The 18696-nt window shown below is 40.8% G+C and overlaps 1 long non-coding RNA gene across 1 annotated transcript in view; it reads right to left on the bottom strand.

The window, feature by feature from the left end:
* Positions 1 to 2870: 2870 nt before the first annotated feature.
* Positions 2871 to 18696, bottom strand: part of LOC110349756 (uncharacterized) — a 44607-nt gene continuing 28781 nt past the window's right edge. Inside the window, exon 4 of the long non-coding RNA XR_015439358.1 lies at positions 2871 to 12330. This is a non-coding gene — a long non-coding RNA (uncharacterized LOC110349756). The remainder of the gene's footprint in view (positions 12331 to 18696) is intronic.

The following is an 18696-nucleotide window of genomic DNA, read 5'->3' on the forward strand; positions in this document are numbered from 1 at the left end:
CAAAACAAAATGAAACAAAAAATATAGAAGAACAGATTTACAGTTGTTATAATTTATATGTCAGAAAGTGGAAATAAGTTATAGGCCCAATGCCAGGTAATTATTAGGTTAAATACTGTAAATTATGGTAGAGTGGAATGATATTCCCTTGTTAAAAATGATTTATGGGTTGTGGGTGTAGCTCTGTGATAAAGGACTGGGCCCTGGGTTCAGTCCTCAGAAGCAAAAAAAGAAGAACAAGGAGGAGGAGGATAAGGATGAAGATGAGGATGAGGAGCAGGTGGACAACAAGGGGGAGAGGTTGAGGCAAAGAATAAGGAGAAAGAAGATTATTTTTTGTAGGCCTAGGAGCTGCCAGTTGGAGTGTGGCTGGCTCTGCAATCATGTTTGAATGACTGTATTTGTGCACCAGGATCATAGGTGCAGAAAGACACTAAGCCAACACAAAAACAGAAAGTTTACCATCCTTTTACAAATACTTGTCAGAGAGAGAAATACTCCCTAGAAGTTGCAAATAAAGAATATCAAGCAACCTGTGAACCCCCTGCATGAAAAGCTGTCCAGGATAGTTGACCCCATTCACTTATCTGCAGTGATCTTGGCTCATCACAGCTAGAGAGCCCACAATACAAATAAGTGTGTATTTTTCTGAGGCTTCACAAAGCCATAAAACAATGGCATAATTTCTGTTCAAAAGGAATTTAACTTTGAATATGGCTTCAAATTCTAAAAGAGGAACTATATATGTGAACTTTGTAGCCCTCTTGGAGCTGTTTCGGATTTTTTTTTCCTATCCTCACTAGAAGTTTACAGAAAGACAAATAAGTCTCACTTACTGCTATTGTCTCTAATAAATTCATTACTCAGAGGTAAATGAAGAATATATCATAATTTGTCTAAATTGACATTTAGTAGTTATTTAAGAAGAGGTTAGACTATCTGACCAACTGAGATGACAATGTTAAGATTTTAAAATAACAGACTGCTGAAATGAGAAATCACACATATTTTTTGCATTTTCACTGAGAGAGTTTATCTATTAAAGCATGTTTGGTTATTCACAATATCTCAAAATTTGTTTTCCAGAAGGGTATCTGAGAACTCAGAAATGTGAATGGAACAAAAACCTTTTTCTAAAATGCCACATAACAAAACTATCAGTGAAACATAACAATCTACTCACAGCAAAGTTGAAAAATATCTGAAATATTTTCAACCTCTTCAAGTTGAAAGTTCACTGTGAAAAATTCTTTTGCTGAAATTTCCAATGTTGTTTATGAATACTTTGTCCTGAAGTAGTCCTTAATTTTTAAAATGTGTGTAAAAACTGAGCTTCACATCAACACAGCATGAAATTAGGACAATGGGGAGGGAAGCATACAAGATATCCTCTGATATCCTCACAAGTGGCTGCAAAATGCCTCAGGAGCAGAGCCCTGAGTCAGAGGTGGAGCTAACTTCTGCTGAGGCTCCCTCACAGTGAAGCAGGTCTTTTAAAAGAAGGAAAAACAAGTTTCCCCAACCTAAGCAATTCCCCCTTAGACTCCTCCCTCCCTATGTTCCTTAATCTATAACAAATAAAATTAGTAACTTTGTCCCTGTAAGATTTCACGGCCTCCTGTTCTCATAAGATCCTGTTTTTACCTGACCAAGGCCACCAAGATAGGCTAAGTTGCAAAGTTGTCACAGCTTGACTGACTGCTTTTGTTCTGCTTTTATCCACAAGTTTTGTGGTGTTACATAGACCAACCACCCTCTGCAACATGTATAAAACTAGAGCTCTTCCTTTGTTCTGGGCTCAGCCTTTGGACACAAGTCCTCTGAGCTGGTGCAAACCTACATAAATCCTCCTGTTTCACTCATTGGTCTCTCTGATCTCTTATATTCTCCAACAATAGGTTGTGTCCATGCTTGGCATTCTGTCCCTTTGACCCCAACACTTATCCTATGGGATAATGCACTGTGTTTCTTTATAGATGGGAAATTTACTCTCAGGAAGGTATAGTGACTTGTGGAATCCATGGCTAGTACTCTAAAATCTGAATATGTTTGCGCCAAAGTCACCACCCCAGTCCTACATCTCACTTCTGTGTCTTTGGACACAAGATGATTTTTCTTTTATGTCTAACAGAAGCTCTTCTTTCCTTCCTCTCTTCCTTCCTTCCTTCCTTCTTTTCTTCCTTTTTTTTTTAACTTTTGAGAGGAGTCAATACCTCATCAAAGCTTATCAGATGCTGTTTCTCCCACCCAAGACCACCAACTGTGCTCATCCCTGAATGACCAAATTCTTCGCTGTGCCAACCTCCACAAATGGCTTTGTTAACTAATTGTTTAGCTGAAAGATAACGCCACCACTTTCTAATAATGATCCGTCAACACACTAAAAACCTACCCAGGGTTGGGGGTGGAGGAAAACACACACAAATCCCTGGATTCAATCCCAACAAAAACCTGCTAAGATTCCTTTGCAAATGTGCAGAACAGACTGTTGTCATGGTGCCTAAAAGAATTATAATTTTATCTCTTTTTTTCCTTAAATGCCCAATAATTTTACTGTCAGCCAGCATGATTTGATGGCTGCCAGCAGATAACAAAAAGAAAAAGATTTTTAAAAAGCTACTTTTACAAGTTTTTTTTTAAAGACCTTCAGTTGAGAAATGGATAAATCTTAGTGTGTTGCTATTGCTATGGTAAACTGTTATATAGCCTTTAAATATTGATATATGTAAAACTGTATGCAAAAATATTTAAGAATCAAAATGTTAATTAGTATATAAATTATGTTTACTGGTTATAATTGTGTAAAATTTTAGGTTTCAACATTGAAAAAATAAGATGTAATTACAGTTTAACATTAAAGAGTTCTTTATTTTTTCTGTAAAATATTGATGTGTGTATTAAAAAAAAAGATTAATTGGCAAAGTGGTTTACTGAAAAGAAAAAAAGAGAGATGAGCCACGTGAGAAAAGTAACAGAAGCCAGAGAGAGTCGGTGAGGAGAGAGGTATAATTTCAAAGAGGCAACTCTAAGAAGTACCTTAACAATATTAAATAGTATGTTGATCAGGCTTTTATATAAGTGAACTTGTGGAGTCCAGCTCCCTTTTACTGATGCTTTTTGGTGCCATTGCAAACATCTACCTTGAAGTACTATATATTTTACATTAAAGAGAAAAAAAAATTTTTAATGAGATCACACTGACTTCTTCCTGATCTTGTTCTTTACTTCTTCCATGGAGTTCCCAATAGACAAAATCAGACACAATTACAAAAACTCAATATTTATTGGGCTATTTTGTTTCTTGGATGGTAGCCCCAAACAACTTCAGAACAGAATAGGGACTTCAAGTAACTTCCAACTCAGGGCTGGTTTATTTGTTCGAAAGTTCCAAGTACTCAAGATGGCAACTCAAACAACTGGCTTTCCCTTTGGTCTTATCTGATGCATATCTCCTCAACAAAGGCTATGGCGGGCCGGGGATTTAGCTCAGTGCTTCTGCCGCCTACCTTGAAAGTGCAAGGACCTGAGTTCGATCCCCGGTACCAAAAAAAAACCACACACACACAAACAAAGGCCTATGGTGAAAGAGCATCAGGCTGGAGTCAAGCTGCTCTGGATTTGAATCCTGGTGCTACAAGCCCATGGTTATATAAGCTTGAAAAGAATAATATAATTTCTCTGAACCTTAGTTTTTACACATTCTTAGTTAAAAGAATAATTTTCCCGTGTGCTTCTTAGGACAATTTTAAGAGGAAACATCTCTAAGGTGCCTAACCTGAGGCTTGATTAAAAAGAAGCCTTGCCTGATTAAAACTGGTGCTAGCACAATTAGAAACAATGGTGCTGAGGGAGTCACTCCCTTCTACCCATTTAAATTTAAACAGCACTGTAAAATAATCCTGCTTTTATTATCCTAAGAGAGGTAGAGAATAACCTAACAAAAACCCAGTACATCTCTGATGTGTTGGATTCCCTGTCCTGACCTTCAGTCACCTTCACCCTACTCCAACCTTATTAAAGGTTCATGAGTAGGCACTTACATCTCATGCATGTAATTAAGATCAGAGGGAATTCTGGGACAAGCATGCATGTTGAGAGCCCCTGAGATGGCTCTCCCCTGTCAGTCGTTCCTGTCAATCACACCTAGAGACTCAGGAGAGGCACCTGAGCTGAGGTGCAGATCCTTTAAATGCTGAAAGGCAATTTATGAGGGGCTGCTGCTGCTGCTTCTGTGTGCTATGACCTGTGTGCAGGGCTTTTGCTTTTCTGTCATTTTTTGGTTCATGAAGGGAAAAGGGGTCTGTAGGGAGGGAAAAGAATAAAATAAAAGCCTCATTAGGGTTTCTAGCTGATCCTGACTAGAAAGAGTTAAAACTTTACTGGTGGGAGCAATTAACAAGACAGTAGGGAAAGCTGGTCAACAGAGCACAGGAGGAAGCCAGGTGCCTTAACTAAGTTACCTGCCTTTCCCCTTCTCCAATAAAATCCAAAGGAGACAAGAGGCAGTCACTTAAAAGAAAAGTCTTATTTCATATATGTATGTATATATATATATACATGTATATACATATATCCTGCCAAAAACATGTATACACACTTCATGAAAAGAACAACTTGTATAAATATTTTAATACTAAATTTTTTGAGACATCATGAGATTACTTCAAGTTACCTTTGGCCTCTACAATTACAAGAGGTACTCAAAGTTGTGGCCATTACCTTCCAGATATTTATTAGTATGGCTAACTGCTGCTTGGGTAACTTTGCTCAAAGTGTCCATTAAGATTGTTGCACACTGGGCCGGTGATTTAGCTCAGGGGTTCCAGTGGACCACTGATTTAACTCAGTGAACCTTGCAAGCACAAGGTCCTGAGTTCAATCCCCAGTACCAAAAAAAAAAAGATTACTGCACATGAATTTTCAATTTTTCTCTAAAGACTGGCAGTGTAGTGGGTTTTCTGTGATTTATGACATCCTTTGGGGTCCCCCATAGATAAAAGTCTACAGGTATTAAATCAGGAGACTGTGCACTTTCTTTTTCTAAAGTATGTGTGCATTTTTGGGGGCAGACTCTCTCTCTCTAATATATATATTAGAGAGAGAGAGTCTATATATATATGTATTCTCACTCTAGGGTCACTATATTACTGCACTAGATACACATGTATCCACTTACTTAATCACTAACTCCAAGTAATCTTGTATGTAAGGTTCTTCTTAACCTCCCCCTATAAATCCCAGAGATAAGGCCCTGACAAGGACAAGCAGGCAAGAGAAAAACAAAGCCCACTTAGGAATGTGCATATAGACAATGATGCCTAGGTTAGGGTCTTGTGGCCTGAGATCCTTCATGACAGGCCAGAGAGCCAATCAGGTTATGACAAGTTCCAGGCACTGATTTGGGAGGGAGACTCTTTATCACTTGTGTAGGGAGCCACAGTCAGATGTGTCAAAGCCCAGGCATCTGAGGGTGTCTGAGGATACCTGAGGATACAACCCTGTCATTTAGTGCAGGCATTCAATGAGACCTCATTATATAATAATGAATCAACATAGACAACCACACATGTGCCATACAGCCATGCAAGATCACCCAGATGTTTTGTCTCAATATGTCTCAGTAAGGTGATAACAACTACTGTAAGTGTTGTGCTGTAAAATAAAGAATTGTACCTGCTTTCCTCTGATGTCTGCCCTACATGCCTTTTTTTTATTGGGAATCTCACCTGAAAAAGTACTTCTTCAGCCCCCTGACCTTGACAACTTGACAAAAAGAAGCTGAAGACAAAGGCTCACAGGTACCCATCTTCCAGAGCCCCGTGCCCTTATCTCACATAGGGCAGCTTTCTGTCTTCTGTTTTTTCTTTCTTACAAAGTATCTTCCCTTTAAATTTCATTCCTTTAATTCATTACTGGTGCTGTGTTTATGATGCCAGCTGTCTGGGGAACAGTGTTATGCACCCCTTAACCTGACAGCACCAACTTGCCCTGAGCACAGCATTCTGTAGCTGCTTTTCACTTGCAACTGAGTCTGCACTTGCCATTCATCGCTTGTCATACACAAGAGCCTAGATTACTCTGCTAAATTTGTCACATGGTAACATTTTGGTGAGTCCTAGCCAGGAAATATTAATGAACACCAGGAGTTATTGGCAGACATCAGGAGTCACAAGCCAAGAGCCAAAAGAAGCCCAGTCAAAAAAGAAGGTAATCCTCAGCCACTTGAGGAGAGACTCTCTCTTTCTCTTTGTTGAGTATGCAGGATGGATTTCCAGGATGAACAGTTGAACTGATCATTGTTTAGAGATGATGAAACAGTGACTATGAAACAAGGCTTCTGCCTTTGCAGGGAATAGGAGAACCCCTGTGGATCAACTGGAGTTGTATTTTGTTGTTGTTTCATGCAACACGGGAATTCCATCTTAGCAGCTGTGACTCCTCACACCTTCGGGGGAATGAACCTGAGCAGAACCAAACAGAGGAAGCTGATGGGCAAGTATCCTAGCTTTGGCATAGTCTCCCACAGCAGGGGCTTCAGAAACACAGATCCAGTCCACCTAAAATTGCTACTTTTCTTTGTGGGGTACACTTGGTGGTGTGCCCTGCACTGTGTAGACTTGAACAGCCCTTGCTTAGTGCCAAAGATGTTTGTGGGGCCCTTTGACTCACAGGCTCACACTGAGTGCACTTTATGATTTGCTTTCCTTCACTCTCCTTTTGAAGAATTCTGGTTCCCTTCTTTTTCTTTTTTTGGTACCGGGGATCGAACTTGGGACCTTGCGCTTGCGAGGCAGGCGCCGGAACCACTGAGCTAAATCCCTGGCCCTCTGGTTCCCTTCTTGTTCCCTCTTTCCCCACTCAGGCTTTCATCTATCAGAGTATTCAAATTATTTGGCTTTTTGGTGCTGAGCAATTCAGGGAAACAGAGTTGGAAAGTATAGTGCTTCCCTGCATGTGAAGAAAAGGACACCCAAATCTGTCTCTTTTAAAAGTTCACGCTGCTTCTTCCAGCAGCTGTGAGAGCTTCTGTCACATCTAGGGGCGTATACCATGCCATACCACTGCTCTGCTGGAACATGCAGCTACCAGGATCCTACCAGGTTCCCATTGGGATCATAAAGTCAGCACCAGTATTGAATTAAAGAGGCAGAATTTAAATTAAAGGCAGATGATTTATTTGGAAAGGGGTAGAAAAGAAAGAGAAGATAGACAGCTACTCTGGAAGAGTAGGGGGCATCAAAAAGTGAATACCTGTGAATTTCTATCAGCTCCTTTTTAAGACTGGTGTCCCTGCCCCACATTGGATACCTGGGACTTGTAACAATCTGCTTGGATTGCTGGCTGTCTTTGACCCTATCCTGGGCACCTCTGTCTACATTCTTTTGGCCATTTTATTTTTTCCTGTCTTTTTGTGATGGATAAGTGTAAGGAGGGGGAGCCTTATAGAAGGGCAGCTTAGTTAGAAATTAAGTAAGGGGATATGTGATCTGGTGCAGTGATAGAGTGGTGCTGAAATGATAATATACATATAAAATATATGTGTGTAGATTTGTGTGTCTTATATATATTAAATAAGCATCCTTAGGTGACTATCCCCTGTCTCATTTGTATTTTATTGGGTGGGGGTAGCTGGTTACCCTGTTCCTGGTTACATCCCTGTTTTGCCTGTTGACTCTTCCTGCTAAATTCTTATATTAATTATGTTACCTGACACCTTCCCTGGTCTGGTTTCTCTTTCTCTACCTTTGTCTTTCTAATTGCTAGAATCTAACTGCAGAGGCACAGCTGCCTTTAGTAAGATTTCTTATTAATTTCTTCAATAAAGCTTAATAAGATTCTATTTTATCCTTTTTCCTGCTTATGACCTCCTTGTTCCTACACTTTCAAGAGAGCTAGCTCTGCTGACTCTTCCGAGTCCTAATGCCTTCCTATTGCTATTTCCTCCTGAGTCATTTCTCTAATGCTAGTTCTTTCTCTCCATTCTACTTGGTTTTGCTTTCATTGTAATAACTGTGGCCTCAGGTTTATGTTCCAATCTTAAAGGATATATAACCTGCATTTGTGACTGAATTTACACCACATCTGACTTTTCAACTTGAGGTTTTGTCACCAGAAGTGTATGCTTTGTGGTTTGTTTGATTTAGTAAGATGAGAATTTTTACCTCAGGACAGGTCTTATTCCTTGTTCTAGACTGTCAAATAGTGGTATATCATCTGTAGAAGTGCCTATTTCCCCGCCAAAGGTACTGAGAGCCACATCTGTAGAAAATTGTTAGGGGTTGGGGGTTCTGTTAAATAGAGTGATTGCTAGCCGTCCCTGTACAGGACATTGTGTGTGGGGGGGGGGATAAAATTGACTAAGAGGCATCCAGCTCGTAAGGCATCCTGGTTCAGGATTCTTTGTGGACATAGGGGAAAATCTAAGGTTCAAAAAGAAAAGTGGCACATGCCCACACATGGCTGGAATATCCAACCTCCCGGGAATTAGTTCAGCTATATCAGAGGTGCTTTGATACAAGCTGAAATTGGTTATAGATAATCTAGAGGATGCTTTGTCAAGATCCTGTGTGGGAACTAACTCAGGGAAGGCTCTATGAGTCTTCTGTGACCTAATACCAAGGAATTTAGCCTTTCCAGATCATGACCCTCAGTAGATGCCTTGTCAGGTCCCCATTAGTGGTCCAGGGACTGACTCAAGGATAGTCCTTTTAGCTTTCCCATAACTCCTCCCCACAAAACCCATTTTAGGGTATGCCTCATTTACCCCACCTGTTTAATGGTGTGAGTAAGGTTAAATTTCATGACAAGGAGCATAAGTTATGATCTGGGTGTATTTTATCCAACCTTACTATTCATGCCTTCTCAGAAAGTCCCTTTCTGTTATGGATATTCAGCAGTGCAACAAAAACTGGGTAGATTCTGAGGATCCTGAAAAGTTTGCTGACAAATTTGATCCTGATAAGTTTCCATACCCTAACAATGGCTTTTTATGTCACCTGGCAAGATGCCCAATTTATCCTGATCTCTTGTTGCACAGCAGTAGAAAGCAAAAGGATTATAAGGGCTGCAAAGCAGGCTAATGATGAAGCCTTAAGAGATTTACCCTGTGATAATCAGCCAAGTTCTGGTTAAAACACATTATTAATAAGTTTTTGGCTAGAGTGTTACTAGTGCCATGCCAGTCCCCATGCAATACACCCAGTTTACCAATAGTCAAGCCATCAGGAGATTATTTCATAGTGCAAGATCTCAGAGCCATCAATGAGGCAATGGTACCTGTTCATCGATTAGTAGCAGATCCATATTCTCTTTTAGCATAGATATCAGGATATTGGAGACCTCCATGGTGGGTTCCAATCTCCTTCTCAGTGCCATGGCACAAGACAAGAAGAAAAACTTAAAGGCAAAAATAAAGAGACAGATACAGGGAGCCAAGATGACCAAGGCTGAGAAGCAGTAAAAGACCCTGGCCAGCCAAAGACACTGACATTTATTGGTGACATCATAGTTAGGTTAAAGTGAGAGGGCTATGTGTGGTTGCAATGGATACATTGCTAATTCAGGCAAGGCTTGTATGAGAAAAGAGAAAGCATTCTTTAATTTTTGGAATGGAATTTAGATGCAAGTCACTATGACTTTGGCTGTCATGTAATCTAGTCACATAGACTTCTCAAAACAAGCCAATTGTGTAGTTAACTCTTTTTTTTTTTTTTTTTTTTTGGTACCAGGGATCAAACTCGGGACCTTGCGTTTGCAAGGCAGGTGCCAGAACCACTGAGCTAAATCCCCACCCGTTGTGGTTAACTCTTTATAGCCTGCACTGCTCACAGCCTTCTTTGAGTGTAATCAATGGAATGGTTTCCCACACCAGGAGACACTAAATGGTCCTTGATATCAGACACCTTCTTTTCCATCTTTGTGGATCCTAATTCCAAATATTTATTTGCCTTTGAATGAGAAGACCCCCAAACAGGATTTTGCCAACAGTACACGTGACTGTCTTGCTTCAGGACTTTAGAGATAACCCCCAAATGTTGCATAAGTGTTAGCTCAAGACCTCAGAGATTTAAATTTAAAAGGTAGGCCTATTAGAGTACATAGATGACCTTCTCATTTGTAATGCCACAAAGGAATTATCTGATAAAAGCACCACTAAGACTCCCAGTTTTCTAACAGAAAGGAGTTACGACATGCCCCATAAGGCCCAAATCTCTCAACCAAAGGTGACATATCTAGAATAGGTTTTAACTGTAGGACAAAGATAACTGTCCCCAAAAAGAAGAGAGGCACTTTACTGTTTGGGTCTTCCAGAGTCTAAACAGCAACTGAAGGCTTTCTTGGGAGTGGCAGCCTTCTGCCAAATATGGATTCCCCATTTTGGACTAATAGCCAAACCCTATATGAGGCAACTTGAGGACCAGAAACTGAACTCTTGAAATAGACAGCAGCCACTCAAGAGGCATCTAAAGCCCTAAAATGGGCCCTAATGCAGGCTCCATCATTAGGATTCCCAGACCCAACTAACCCCTTTTCTCTCTTTATAGCTGAGAAACAGGGATGTCTTTCTGGGCTTACATGCACATTCATCCATCTGGAAAGAAAGAATTTTGACTTGTTGCAGTCTCCAATAAAACATAGATGTGAGATCCTCAACCTCCTTGTGACAGTAAGTCTCCCAAGTGAGGTATCATTGTCCATTTCCAGGAACATCAAGCTTCCTTAGACTCTGTCTACCAGGCTGATTCTAAGGCAGATTTCACTGCCAAACAGACTGCTCTCCAATATAATTCTAGCCTAGCTACAGCTCTATCTATGCTCCATTCCAGGACCTTGTCTTAGAGTCAGGATACTCTAAAGAAGAGGTTCAAACAATCCATTTTGAGGGAGAAATTCAAAAGAGAAAAAAAAAGTGGTATGTGGGACCCCCGCTATTCTTGCCACAGTGGGTGCAATGGAAAGTCATTAAGTCCCTACATGATGCCTTCCACCTAGGGCAAGACACCACCAGTGCTATGGCACATAGGCTCCTTATAGAGCCTGGAGTCTGTAACCAGGTCGCTAAAGTATGTCCTGTCTGTACTCTCCATAATCCACAGGCTCATCCTTCCCCATTGCCTGAGCCAGAACAAAAGTTAGGGCCCTCCCCAGAGAAGAATGCAAATAGACTTGACCCACATGCCTATGTGAAAAGGATATACACACTTTCTGGTATGCATTGATACCTTTACTGAGTGGATAGAGGCCTTCCCTACCAGGTTAGAATGGGCCTTGGAAGAGGTAAAAGTCCTCTTTCGGGAAGTAATCCTAGGGAAGGACATCCTAGACCTCTCCAGAGTAATAACACATTCTACTTTACATCCCAAATGACACAGGGAGTCACTAAAGCACAGGGAATTAAGTACCATCGAGACAGGAGGTAGGACATGAGTAAAACTGGTTGGGAAAGGAGGTATGACAAGATGCTGTAACATATGCACAGAATGCATATAGACCCTTCATGTAGACTTCTTGTGTGAATTGAGCAGGTTTTTGATAGGATGGCTTAGACCTGATGTTAGTCTGAGGAGTGACGCAAAAATGATGATCTACATTAAGTTTTTGCTACTGTGTTCTCTCTTCCACAGTGACCTCCCCCTCTCATCTGTAGGGCAGTGATGGTGAACTTTTTAGAACTTTCCAATGATAACAAACAGCCCATGGGTTGTACATATGTCATAGGTTCACTACCACTGCTCTAGGGTACACTGCTCTTCCTACTTTTTCTTGGTCCAAGCTTGCTCTCCAGAGTCTGTTTCTTTTCCTTTTAATAAAACATTGCTACTGTTTGTGATATTCTTGACCAATTCTTTTCTCAGGAAAGAAAGAACCTAAAAGCCACCTCCAAACACATCCAAGGTTTGTGATCCAGTCTTCCCTCTCTGTAAACTGAGAACCAGGGCACTTGGTGGAGACTCCAGTGCCCGCAAAAGCCAGTTACATATTTGGCATAGCCAGCCAGGAGAGCAGGTAAGGCCCTTTGGGCACTTCTTTTTTTTTCATTCTAAAAAGGCATGAAGGGTTTTGTTGTTGTTGTTGTTGTTATTGTTATTCATTTTTTCCTATCTCTCTCCCCTAGGCTAGGAAACTCAGGAGACTCTTCTCATGATGCTGAAAATGGTTTCCTGCTTTTCTCATCATGTGGGAGATGAGGAGGAGAATACATAGCCTCTGTATTTTTCTTCCAGCCATGGGAGGCCCAATCGAAGTTTATCTCCACTTTTCTTCTCTTTCCCATTTTTGGTCACTCATTGTGGATCCAAGTCAGCAAAGAATAGCCAGAGAGTTTGATCCCTGGTACCAAAAAAAAAAAGAAAAAAGAAAAAAAAAAATTAACCGAAGGGCCTATTATTAATCCAGTTGCAGAACAGATCCTTTAGGTACCATGTGTGTGACCTAAAGTTTAGTATGCCTTTTTTTTCTTAAATTCTTTTATTGGTACATTTTAGGTATACAATATGTTTACATTTATCATTGGGTGCTTGTACCTGTACATGATGTATCTTGTTTCTTATGTTTTTCCTCATTACCCGTGCACCCTTCACCCCCTCCACACTTCCCTATTTACATAGACTTCATTTCCATTTTTTTCTTTTCTCATAATTTTTCCTTTCCCTTCTTTCCTTTCCCCTTCCCCTCCCACTACTCCTACCCCTTTGGACCTTTTCTTCCTATTTCAAATTATCAATTATTCATTTTAATCATTTTAATCCTTATTTACACTTTCATTTTCTCACACTAGAGAATTTACACGTGTGTCCTATTTATTTCACTTAAGAATATGGCCTCAATATGCATCCATTTAGCTATAAATGTATCTAGTTTCTCATTCTTTATGGCTGAGTAATACTCCATTTTATAAAAAAAACACATCTTCTTTATCCAGTTTCCAATCAATGGGCATTTGGGCTGTTTCCAAACTTTAGTTATTACAAATTGTGCCGCTATAAACATAGGTGCACATATATTGCTGTGGTATGATTCTTTTAATTCTTTGGGGAAGATTCCCAGTAGGGGAATAGCTGAGTCAAATGGGATCTTTAGCCCTAGTTCTTTGAGGTATCTCCATACTGATTTCCACAGTGGTTGCACCAGTCTAGTATGCCTTTTTGACCTCATGTTTCTGTTCTCTGTGATACTTTGCTCAGGTTTCTCACTCTTTTGGGGAAAAATAGCTATTGGCAACTTGGTCATCTGCCTGAATAACCACCTACCTAAGTTTACTCCTTTTGAGCTCAAAGTCCCATCTGCACTTTTCCCCCAAATGACTGTTTCTCAGAGTGCTGTCTTAGTCAGGGTCACCATCTTTTCTCATCACATTAAGCAAACCATCAAGTGGTATAATGTGGCTAAGGGAGTGTCATGGGAGACTCCCACACTGATCTCATGGGAGTTTCAAAGAACTAGGTAGAGCCATCAAATGGCTGAATATCTTCTCCCTAAGGAGTTAGTTGGTTCCTATATGCAGACAAAAAGGCCTCAGTAGGGCTTTTTTTTATATGTTTCTATAAAAGAGGCCAGATCATCCTAGCTTTGGACAGAAATCTCTGTCTAGTAAATACTTGAGTCTCACAAGGGATGCTTTGTGGGCTCAAATCAGGTCTCCTCCTTCTGCATGAGATGCCATCTTAAGAAACCAAGACCAAGCTGGGGATTTGGCTCAGTGGTTCCGCCACCTGGTTCACAAGCATAAGGACCTGAGTTCGATCCCCAGTACCAGAAAAAAAAACAAAAGCCTAGGACCTAGTTGTCTCTTTCCACAGGCTCCAAGACAAGCCATGGGAAATTTCATGAACCATGTCCTGCAGATTCCACCAACTTTGCCACTAGGCCATATCCTTGATCAGTGGAAAATATTTGATCCTGTCAGTTTAAAAAAGGAATACTTTATCTACTATTGCAACATGGTTGGGGTTCAGTCTAAACTAGGAAATGGTGAGAGAAGGTTATTGGACGGTAGTTTAAGCTATGAGACTATTTTTCAGTAAAATCATGCCTGCTAGAAATATAGAAGGCTGCCAGGTATGGTGGTGCATGCCTGTAATCCCAGCTCTTGGGAGGTAGAGGTAGGAGTATCACTGTGAGTTCGAAGCCAGCCTGGGATACATAATGAATTCAAGGCCAACCCAAACTATGTAGTGAGACTCTGCCTCAAAAAAAAAGAAAGAAAGAAAGAAAGAAAGAAAGAAAGAAAGAAAGAAAGAAAGCAAGCAGAATGAAGTCCCTGATGTTCAAGCTTTTGTGACCTTCATCTCAGAAAAATCCCAGAAACTGTGGTATTTAGTGTGACCTCCAAGGAAAAGAGAGATATCTTTTATGATTTTGTCCTCAGATACTATCTCTCAGGGGAATATAGGTGTCTCACATCTGTATCGATGAAGAAATTTCAGATGGGACCACAGACATCTATGACCAATTGCTGGACATGGCCTTTTCTATGTTCAACAATTAGGATCTGGATAAGCGTCAAAAGAGAAAACCTAGAATTATAGATATTGCAATTGGCAATGCTTTATAGTCACCCAAATCATCTGAGGGGTAACCAAGGAAAAATTCATGTTTAAAGTGCAAGAAGTTGACACTGAGGAGATGAATCCACGAAGCCACTGCCTGGGCCCTGCTCTGAGTGTGAGGCAGCCTCTGTGCCTAACTCATGTCACCAGAGTACCCTCCTCTAGATCTATAGCCGTAGTTGCAGTCAAGAGAATGCCTTGTTAGAGATTACTCCTGCTCTGATGTATCTCTTTGAAGGCTAAATGTTTAACCATGAATTTCTAGTTGTCCTACAGTATTATACTCCCTTTCTAGGAAGAGATTTGCTATCAAAATTGGGGAAAATTCTAAAATCCCAACAAAGTCCAAAGTGGATTTTACTGTTGGGACTACACCATGTCTCCATAGCCTAATTACCCCACAGGTAGATCCTGCCACATGGCATAATAAAATACCTGACTTAAGAGAACTCTTCTTCCTCTATATATCACAAAAGAGTGAAATTGCTTTGGGTATCTCGACCCAAAGCCTAGAACAAGAACTCTGCTCAATGACATACTTTCCAAAAAGTTAGATGGAGTAGATGCTGGATGGCCACTCTGCCTGAGGGCAGTAGTAACTATAGCTATACTAGTAGAGGAAGACTTTAGGCCAGAAACTAGAACTCCTGACTTCCCATCAAGTCAGAGTGATTCTTGAGACCAAAGGTCACTTGTGGTTAACAGGGGAATGACTTACCAAATATCAGGCCATGCTCTTAGCCACCACCGAGGTTATTATAAAAAAAAACTTGCACTATGCTTTTTTTTTTTTCATACTAGGGATAAAACTCAGGACCTTGCACTTGCAAGGCAGGTGTGGTGCCACTGAGCTAAATCTCTAGCCCTGCACTACTCTTAGTCCTGCCTCTCTGATGACTACAGGCCCAGAAGTTAGTCACTCTTATGAACAAGTGATCTCCTAGATCTATGCAAGCAGGCAGGACATCAGTGATCAGCCCTTCCAAAACCCTAAACAAGAATCGTTCACTGATGAAAAAAGCTTTGTCCAAGAAGGACATCAAAAGGGAAGTTATACAGTTGTCAGTTCACAACAGGTCACTAAAGCAAAAATTTTTCCCCTAGGAACCTCTACTCCAAAGGTAGAGCTAGTAGATCTTACTTGGCATTGATATTAGGAAAAGCCAAGAAGATATATATCTATACAGGCTCTAAAGTGGCCTTTCTGGTGGTGCATACCCATGAAGTGATCTGGAAAGAAAGGGTTTGCTGATTAATAAGCAATCATCCATAAAACAGAAGCAAGAAATTTTACAACTCTTAGAGGTAATCTATCTACCCAAGGAGGTTGCTATCATTTATTACAAGGTATCCCAAGGAGACTAAATCAAAAGGCTAATAGGAAGGCAAGAATGGCACACCAAAAGCCCCTCAAAACCCTAGCATTATTCCCAGTTCCTGATCAACCATTTTGATCCTTCCTCAAAGGATGCAGTGACAAGCTATAAAAATCCTACATGAGAAATGGTCACTAGAATTTTCACAGGACTAAAAAGAAACCTATTCCTGGAAGACCTGAGGCTTCTCTTCAGAAATCAAGACTCCAGTATTTATCTAGGGTGCAGATGAGTAGAGTCACTAATGACCCTAATTCATTATAGCTTAAATGGGGCTCTGTACTGAGGCTCCTGTTTTTAATTAGATCCATTGTGTGGATAATCCTTCTAAGGCTATGGCTCTCAGCCTCTCTATAATTTGTCTAACCTCCCTCTTTGCCATACTTTGTCCTCCACAAGAAGGATGGAAATCTGACCTCCTCCTCATATTTGGGCTAACAGTTGTTTCTTTCTCCCATTGAACAAACAGCTCAATAGTCACTAATTATTTTCTCATTGTCTTCTAAGTTTTTCTGTTGAACCTAACCTGTGAGCCATAATATCCCAAGGTTGTTGGAGAGCACATAATTCCCAGTAGTTAGGGTCTACAGCTTCTTCCAGCTGGAAGAAGACACAGACCTCCTCTCACTCAGCACCCCTTAGGAGGAAATGAGATAGGGAAGTATGGTGTGGCTAAAACTGACTGTGAAAGGAGACATAACAAGATCCCAGAACACATGCACACTTCCCAAAACCCTGCATGTGCATTTCTACCAAGAACTTGAGCAGGGTTTTGACATGATGGCCTAGACTTGACATCAGGATGAGGAGTGGGTGATAAAAAACGACAGTTCACATTCATTGAGGTTTTGCCACTGTGTTCTTTCTTGTATGGTGGCCCACCCTCATGCTGTAGGGTACACTTCTCTTCCTACTTTTACTTGGCTCAAGTTCACTCAGAAGATCTGTTTCTTTTCCTACCTTTAATAAAATTTTGCTACCATTTGTTTGTCTTGGCCAATTCTTTGCTCAGCACAAAAAAGAACCAAGAAACCACCTCTGGAAGGAGATACAAGAACCCCAAAACCCAGTAACACCATGTCTATGCTTCATGAATGCCCAAATCATCAGGAAAAGTCAAGAAATCCAATCAAACTCTCAAGCAAACCTTAGCCAAGTGGTGTCAAGTGTGTTAAAGAGAGAGAGAGAGAGACCACCTGAGCAGGCACTGTATGAGCAAAGAAGCTGTTTATTCACTCACATGTGGACACATGAATGGCCTGCATTTGGAAAAGGGAACTCAGCAAGAATTGATCACAGAACAAAGAATTTAAAGGGAATGGGAGGGACTAGTGCTTTGAGAAATTTAAGTGGATAGAGTGAGATTATGCTTTTCAGGTGGTTAACATCAGGCTTCCTGGAACTGCATTGGCTAGGCTGATTTACTGACTTTGTTCTTCTTTAAGGTTTCCTGCACATCTGCCACCAAGGCTTGATAGTATCTGGCCTGCTCTAGGCACTGTGCTCCTGCCCACATGTTTGCCATGGAGATGGTGCACTCTCCAGCCATGCATTTGTCTTACCCACCAGGAGTGACATGCCTGTCTTTTTGTTGTTATACAGAAAAAAAGAGAGAGTAGGGAAGGTGAATGTTGTTTCTCATGGCTGAGTCATGTAGGACATGTGGGCAGTACAGACACCTTAACTGGGAGAGATATCTTAGGGAATGGGATGGTATAGATGAGTGGTCAGAACTAGCATTTGTCACATTGACTGATTTATGATAGCTTGAATTTGATTTTGTAGGAATTGTGAAAAGGCCCTGAAGAGGCATGGCCAAAAGAGGAGCAGAAGCACAATAGAGACAAGAGATCTAGTTAATGAAAGTAGGTCCAGTCTTAAATATTGGTCTAAGTTGTAGGCATTGTCTAATTTCTGAAACTTTTTAATTAGCCTTTTTATTGTGTCCCACACTGTGCCTGACTGGTTGATATAAAAGCAACATTTTCTCCTAGGGAGATATATAAGCCACCATTTTTGGCTGTGAGAGGATCTAAGCCTATATGATTTTGGAGGTTAACTTGTCAGAGAAACTATCTGGTTCTGTAAGGTAAGGAGGGAGCCAATTTTTTTTTTTTTTTTGAGGCTGTCCAAAAGATTTCAGGAGAGAAAACAAGAGCAGTTTGGGGTTTTAATTGTGCCAGGCAGGCTGGGGGGAGGAAAGGGGAATAAGGGGAAGGAGATTTCCCATGGAGAACAAAGAGAAGTAATGAGAGCAGCAGCAAGGTGGACAGCAGACATCTCCAGCTGGGACTCAGGGCCATAACAGAACATGAGTGAGTGGCCAAGGAATATGTCTCCATGGTTGACAAGACACCAAGGGAAGACAGTTCTTCCCAAGGAGTATTCTGTGAGCATTTCTGGGTTGAAACAGCATGGAAAGTGGAATGAGTTTTTCTCTGTCTTGGCAGTTGAGGGGATGGGAGGAAGAGGAAGAGAACCTAATCAGGATGAGGGCAAGCATGAGCAGGAAAAGTGATTTAATCCCTGAAGCAAAAGGCAATGGATTTGGACCCCTAACAGGATTATAAGTAAAATCAACAGGAGAATATATATTAGAAACATGGGGTGTTTAGAGTCCTGTCTATCAGTCATTGAACAGGAGGAGGGTAAGCAGGAAGGAATACAACTTGATCTTTTCTGGGGAGAAGTCACACAGACTGTCCTGAAAAAGGAGATCTTTTATCTGTGTAATGAAGGACATAAGGATGGAGGCCTGAGGGTCAAACCAA

This window comes from Heterocephalus glaber, unplaced genomic scaffold, assembly GCF_053883595.1.
Source record: "Heterocephalus glaber isolate CG9 unplaced genomic scaffold, H.glaber_assembly_v1.0 deba00001472, whole genome shotgun sequence".
Taxonomy (NCBI): Eukaryota; Metazoa; Chordata; class Mammalia; order Rodentia; family Bathyergidae; genus Heterocephalus; species Heterocephalus glaber.